The sequence below is a fragment of the Alosa pseudoharengus genome, unplaced genomic scaffold (assembly GCF_046254945.1).
Source record: "Alosa pseudoharengus isolate Yale_2024_CS ecotype anadromous, Long Island Sound unplaced genomic scaffold, YU_APseudo_1.1 YU_APseudo_1.1_scf_7, whole genome shotgun sequence".
NCBI classification, from domain to species: domain Eukaryota; kingdom Metazoa; phylum Chordata; class Actinopteri; order Clupeiformes; family Clupeidae; genus Alosa; species Alosa pseudoharengus.
The window spans coordinates 7,023,338-7,030,096 of NW_027468859.1; the positions used below are offsets into that span (position 1 = coordinate 7,023,338).

Sequence of the window (6,759 nt, forward strand, 5' to 3'; positions counted from 1 at the left end):
AGACGTGAGACAGAGATCCACAATTATCACAGGGCTGTGACGCGTGTGGGCATGGTCGATGACGTTGTTGGTGCCGCAGTAGCATGACTGCTGCTGAAGAGTCGGCTTCAAGCATGTCGCTCTGGCTAGGCGGCAATGTCAGAGCAGGGGAAAGAGAAGGAGCTGGGCTGGCTGCTACTACTTGCTGTTTAGTTAGCGCTGATGCATACTGAGCTGCACTCTCTAGCTGTAATGCAATCGTAACTGCTCTGGACAGTAATAGATCATCAGGTTCGAGTAAAAGAGTCTCTCGTACTTTTGCATTGTTAGTGTGTTCAATTAACTGGTCGCGGATCATCTCGTCCTGCAGCGCACCGAACTTGCATGTGCTTGCCAGCCTCCGTAAGTTAGCCACATACTGTTGCACAGACTCACCAGGCAGTTGATGTCGTTGGCGGAATAAAAACCGACGCAGGAGAGCACTCTGTGGGGCAGCAAAGTGTCCGGTCAGTAGTTCTACAGCTGTGTCATAAGGGGTTACAGCGCCCGATTCAAGTGTCCCAAGCACACGCTGACCCTCGGCTCCCAGGCAATGCAGCAGCAGCGCCTTTTTGCGGGCTGCACTCACATCGGTGAGCCCCACTGCCAGCAGAAAGGTTTCAAAGGCATTTAACCACCGAGTCCAGGGGATCGGAGGCTCACCAGGTAGTGCCAGGAAGGGGGTAGGTGGTGGGAGAGCGATATCAGCCATCTTCGTCGCCAAATGTTATGTTTGGTAATTGATCACACAGACACCGGTGATATCGTTAACTCATGTATCGTTTACTTATCAAATCTGAACTTCCCGCTGACAGACCCAAGTATCAAACATTCATCAGTCAGGCATAACACAATGCTCTCTCAGCACAATCGAGCAACTCACTGCATCACAATTCAATGCATAATTGAACGCTAACATAATGCCTTACAGCAACGCTTGTGTGCAGACATAACACTACTGTTTACAGCTCTTCGAGTCACGGTAAAATGTAAGTTTTGGTACATAGCTAATTTAGATAAACTTATGGTGTGGGTGCTTGCGTTTCTTTAGGAATCCGCCGTCTTGGTTTGTATAGAAATGAATATTTAGTGATGCACAGTGATTCCGCTTACCACAGTTGCGGCACATCTGGCCACGGGCTGGGCAGGTCTGTGCTCTTGAGACGTGAGACAGAGATCCACAATTATCACAGGGCTGTGACGCGTGTGGGCGTGGTCGATGACGTTGTTGGCGCCGCTGTAGCATGACTGCTGCTGAAGAGTCGGCTTCAAGCATGTCGCTCTGGCTAGGCGGCAATGTCAGAGCAGGGGAAAGAGAAGGAGCTGGGCTGGCTGCTACTACTTGCTGTTTAGTTAGCGCTGATGCATACTGAGCTGCACTCTCTAGCTGTAATGCAATCGTAACTGCTCTGGACAGTAATAGATCATCAGGTTCGAGTAAAAGAGTCTCTCGTACTTTTGCATTGTTAGTGTGTTCAATTAACTGGTCGCGGATCATCTCGTCCTGCAGCGCACCGAACTTGCATGTGCTTGCCAGCCTCCGTAAGTTAGCCACATACTGTTGCACAGACTCACCAGGCAGTTGATGTCGTTGGCGGAATAAAAACCGACGCAGGAGAGCACTCTGTGGGGCAGCAAAGTGTCCGGTCAGTAGTTCTACAGCTGTGTCATAAGGGGTTACAGCGCCCGATTCAAGTGTCCCAAGCACACGCTGACCCTCGGCTCCCAGGCAATGCAGCAGCAGCGCCTTTTTGCGGGCTGCACTCACATCGGTGAGCCCCACTGCCAGCAGAAAAGTTTCAAAGGCGTTTAACCAGCGAGTCCAGGGGATCGGAGGCTCACCAGGTAGTGCCAGGAAGGGGGTAGGTGGTGGGAGAGCGATATCAGCCATCTTCGTCGCCAAATGTTATGTTTGGTAATTGATCACACAGACACCGGTGATATCGTTAACTCATGTATCGTTTACTTATCAAATCTGAACTTCCCGCTGACAGACCCAAGTATCAAACATTCATCAGTCAGGCATAACACAATGCTCTCTCAGCACAATCGAGCAACTCACTGCATCACAATTCAATGCATAATTGAACGCCAACATAATGCCTTACAGCAACGCTTGTGTGCAGACATAACACTACTGTTTACAGCTCTTCGAGTCACGGTAAAATGTAAGTTTTGGTACATAGCTAATTTAGATAAACTTATGGTGTGGGTGCTTGCGTTTCTTTAGGAATCCGCCGTCTTGGTTTGTATAGAAATGAATATTTAGTGACACACGTAAGAGGTTGGACATAGGCTACGTGGTTGATAGCCTAATATGTGACGTTCCGATAGCGCTTTTCCTGCCGCTGGCTTATGTGCCACTACCGTGAGGCTTATTTCAGTCTATTTCTGTCAGACTGCAAGATCTGTGTTGAATGTAGCCTACACACTTATCTACAGTAGTGTTCGCTTGGATGTTTGTAAATGTTACCGAGAAATATTATACTTTCTGCTTCATGTCCAGACCATTTGCAATTGCATAATTAGGTGATGTCCTGTGGAAGTTATGAGACAGAAACTTCACTAGCTAACGCATTCTTCCTATTCACCTGTGTATTCTCCTTTGATAGGCTATAACCCAGCTAACAATTTATGGTTTCCAAAACGTTCTGGGAACCATAGTTTTTGGTTTCGGAAACCCGAAGGTTAGTTTTTTGAGTAAGTTTTGGTTCCCATGGAAAGTTTGCTGAATGTTCCGGAAACGTTAGTTCTTGGTTATATAAAACGTTCCCTGAACGTTCCCCTAACGTTATCTAAAGGTTGCAACATTTAGAGAACCTTCCCCTAGCGTTCCCCAACCGTTGCAAACTTTAAAAAAAACCTTCCCCTAACGTTCCCTAACTGTTCCCATAACGTTCCCTAAACGTTGTAACATTTAGGGAACGTTCCCTTCCCTAAATATTGCAACCTTTAGGGAACCTTGCCCTAACATTGCAACCTTTGCATACCAATTGTATTATTACTTAATTAATTGTATATAACAGCATGAGCAGGAATGCATTATTATATATTAGCAGGAAAGAATGAACAGGCAAAATCGATGGAACTTATAACTTTAATATAAAATTATCAAAAGACAAAAAAAAACAATATAAAAGGCCTAACAATATATATATATAAATTAGACTTAGGGCTCTATCTTCCGTGCCAGCGCAATTGACTTTGTATACTCGCGCGTTTGTCTTTCCTATTTTGCAGTCAGCGCATATTGGAATTTTCCCTCCACAGGTACATGCCTGTAAATTAGGGAATTCGATTGCGCCCAAGGGGGCGGTTCAGCGAAAAGACGGGGCGTGTTCCGGCGCAAACGTTCACTGTTGATATTTTGCAGTTTCAGAAAACAATTCCGCCACAGACCAGGAACTCCCTGGTCTAAAGTCTGTGGCGAAAATGCAGATGCTATTTTAAGGGCGCATGCATGACCACAGGCCTGCATGAATGAATGCGTTGCACACCAATCTACAGACACCTCCGTGCACAGACGGAAACATTCAAAGCCTTGATAATATTTGTCCATTTCCCGGTTTTGTTCGTGCATTGGTGACCTAAATATTTAGTAGCCTATATCTACATGCAATATCTTTACAACAACGCCTAATTACGACCTATTAATCTGGACAACTTTATAGGCTACAGCCCTATAAAGGCTAAAGTTACTTTTAGTTTTGTTCCAATTTACCGTTGTGTAAGGTTTTAAGCACCATAATTTTGCCTACCTTGTAGCCCATCTGAAATAACTCCAAGCTTTGCTATGTTCCCTCCATCCTTTCGTTATTTTCAAAAAACGTTTTATATCCATGATGGCCTTGAAGTCTTGAGTTAGTGAATTAGCTTAAATCAGCTTTTCATGTGCTGTTAACCAGCAACAGATAGTACAAGAAATCAGCAAGTATGGTTACAATTTCTGTACAATTTCTGTAGTTGCTGCATCCATTCATTGTTATTCTCTCTCCTGCTCAAATAAATGTTGTGCGTGAATTAAGTTGATGATAACGTGTTTACAAACTCTGCTTTACAGAAAATATTGTAAATAGTCTACTGTCACGCAGTTAATGGGATACTGTGCAGAGTTGAAAGTTAGGTCAACTTAAACGAAGCCCTGCTTGGCCGCCTGTGCTGCGCAACGCACACTTAGCTCCTCGACTATACAATGTAGTTCCCATTTCTGTAAACCATACATAATTTCAAAGAAAAATATTACCACTCGAGGGAAATCAGTGTGGTGTCCATGTGAAAAAATAGGCATAAATCTAGCGTACACATTTTCACAAATCACTGATGTGTTGATGACATAAATTAGGAAATGTTAGAGGACTTAAGGAGACGTGATGTTGAACTGCATGCCGATGCCATTTAACCCAAATGCCCCAGCGGCAGCACGGGAGAGAAGAGATTAACTGACAGAAGATATGCATTGTCTATAGAGAGGTAATGTTAGATTACATTGTACATTGCAAATATATCACCATGCATTCATAACTTCGTGATTCAGTGAGAATGATCCCAAAACATCGGAAAGTATGTCTTTGTGACAATTCTGTATTACATTTTGTGAAGATGAAAAATCAATAGCTAACTGTTCCCAACTGAACAGTGATTATAGCGCTGTGAACGCTCCTGGCTGCGCCTGGCAAATACGCCACCATAATAGCAATCAGCTATGGAACAAGCGTGCCTGTTGTTAAAGGGAATGTGAGATGACGCTCTGATTGGTTTATTGCACGTTACGCCCAAACCACACCCATGATTAATGTAGCTACTTCAAACAACCCCATTTTAGATTTGCGTCGGGCGCAACAGTCAAATATCCCGCCGGTAAAATAGCATCAGCGCCCGAGATCCGCCCACAAAGTGAATTGCGTTTTGCGCAAAGACACTTCCGTTTTAGACCATTAAAATAGGGCCCTTAGTGTTAGCTAAGTATATTAACATAAGGCATTTGACTTTGGTAGGTGCTCTATACATTCAACAAATAGACAGACATACTGTACAATAGAGACAACAATATACATTGTGGCAGAGACCAACACAATATACAAAACAACTATACAAATAAGACATAATACCAATATAAGTACACATGGAGTGTGATGTAGAGTGCAAAGTTATAGTGCAAATGTAGTGTGCAAGACACATATTGGAATGATAAAGTATGTAATGGGCAGGTAAACGGTCAAAGTGGGGATGACCCCACTTATCTGCAGTTCAGGAGAGTGACGGCAGTGGGAAAAGAGCTGTTGTTGTGTCAGGTTGTTTTTGTGTGCAGGGATCTGTAGCGCCTGCCAGAGGGGAGGAAGTTAAAGAGTGTGTGTGCAGGATATGTGGAGTCTTTGGTGATGGTCTCTGCCCGCTTAGGTCCCAGAGTACAAGTCCTGGAGGGAGGGCATTTTGTTCCTCCTCTCCTGCAGCTCAGTGACTGTCGAGCAGGACGACAGCAATATGTCATCGACTGGAGCAGAGGGAGGTGACTGGGAGCTCCTTAAGAGCATGAGCAGCTCATCCATCTTCTCCTCAAATGCGTCCATTCGCTGTGCCATGCGGTAATGGTTGTCCTTATTGCTATGGAAAAATGGATGGTGTTAGTTTTAGTTGTTAAATACATTATATACCTGCATATGTGAACAAATTAAGTGAGTCATCTTACCTATTTCCGTCTCCATGGCCAAGCCACCTCCCTCTGTGTGATGAGTCACTTGTGCTGTTTACAACAAAAAAAAAGTTAGTTACTCTCAAGTTCCTTGTCATGAAATTGTATTTACTTGGAAATGGAAAATTCAAAGACACTGTACCTTCAACTGGGTCCCAAGATGAAGTGGCAGGCGTTATAATAGACCCATCCAGCTCTGGGCAATGAGCTGGTTGCCTGTGTGGTGTTGAGTCATCTAAAAAGAAAGTAAATATGAATATTGGTCAGTTAATTTATGGTAGGTTTCTTGCACATGACATTTGCAAAAGATAAACCTATGCTGTTACATTAAACAATCGACTAAAAAGAAAAACTCACATGCAGGTGGTGGAGGCAGTGACATCTGCTGACCTAATAAAAGGCAGGAAGAGACAAATACATCAGAACAGTAACATGATATGCACCAGGTTAATAAACATGAATGTCAGTAGTTCCATGGTAGGAAATATGACTCAACTGGTTTTCTTAAATAATACATGTATAAATGTTAACTTACAGACAGGGCTTCCAGGCACACGCACCATCCTGGAATGCTTTCTTGCTTGCGGAACGGATTCATCTGAAATAAAAGACCATACAATCTGCACTGATTGCAAAAAGAATATTTGAATTGTGCAAATAGTGTAGTCTGTATTTAAGAGGTCTTACCATCACGTGACCATGCACTGCCTTTTGTGGACGCTCGCATCTTCTTCCGCCTCAATGCTAGAAGTGTCCATCAGCCGCTGACATTTTTCCATAACTTTGGTGTATGAATCTACGTTAAGAGAACAAAGTTTTTGTGAGCCAGTAGTAGAGCAAAGCAGTATTTCCATATAGAGAAAACTATTATTGATAGTATTGCAGCAATCAGTCATCTGTACACAACCAGATTTTCTTGACTGGATATTTGGCCCAGCTTTTGACTTGATTTTTGTATTGTAGCCCAGAGAATTTCTAATGGGGAGACATAGCATCCATAGAAATGCATGGGCTTAGTTTTTAAAGCCAGTATGGCAGCTGTGTATAGCCTA

The 6,759-nt window shown here is 43.6% G+C and overlaps 1 long non-coding RNA gene across 1 annotated transcript; it reads right to left on the minus strand.

Moving 5' to 3' along the window:
- Positions 1–5,704: 5,704 nt before the first annotated feature.
- Positions 5,705–6,479, minus strand: LOC143110470 (uncharacterized). Its single transcript, XR_012984163.1, has 5 exons — positions 6,395–6,479; positions 6,243–6,305; positions 6,065–6,097; positions 5,850–5,942; positions 5,705–5,758 (listed from the first exon to the last, which is right to left on the minus strand). It is a non-coding gene; the product is annotated as an uncharacterized LOC143110470 (long non-coding RNA).
- Between the last annotated feature and the right edge of the window lie 280 nt (positions 6,480–6,759).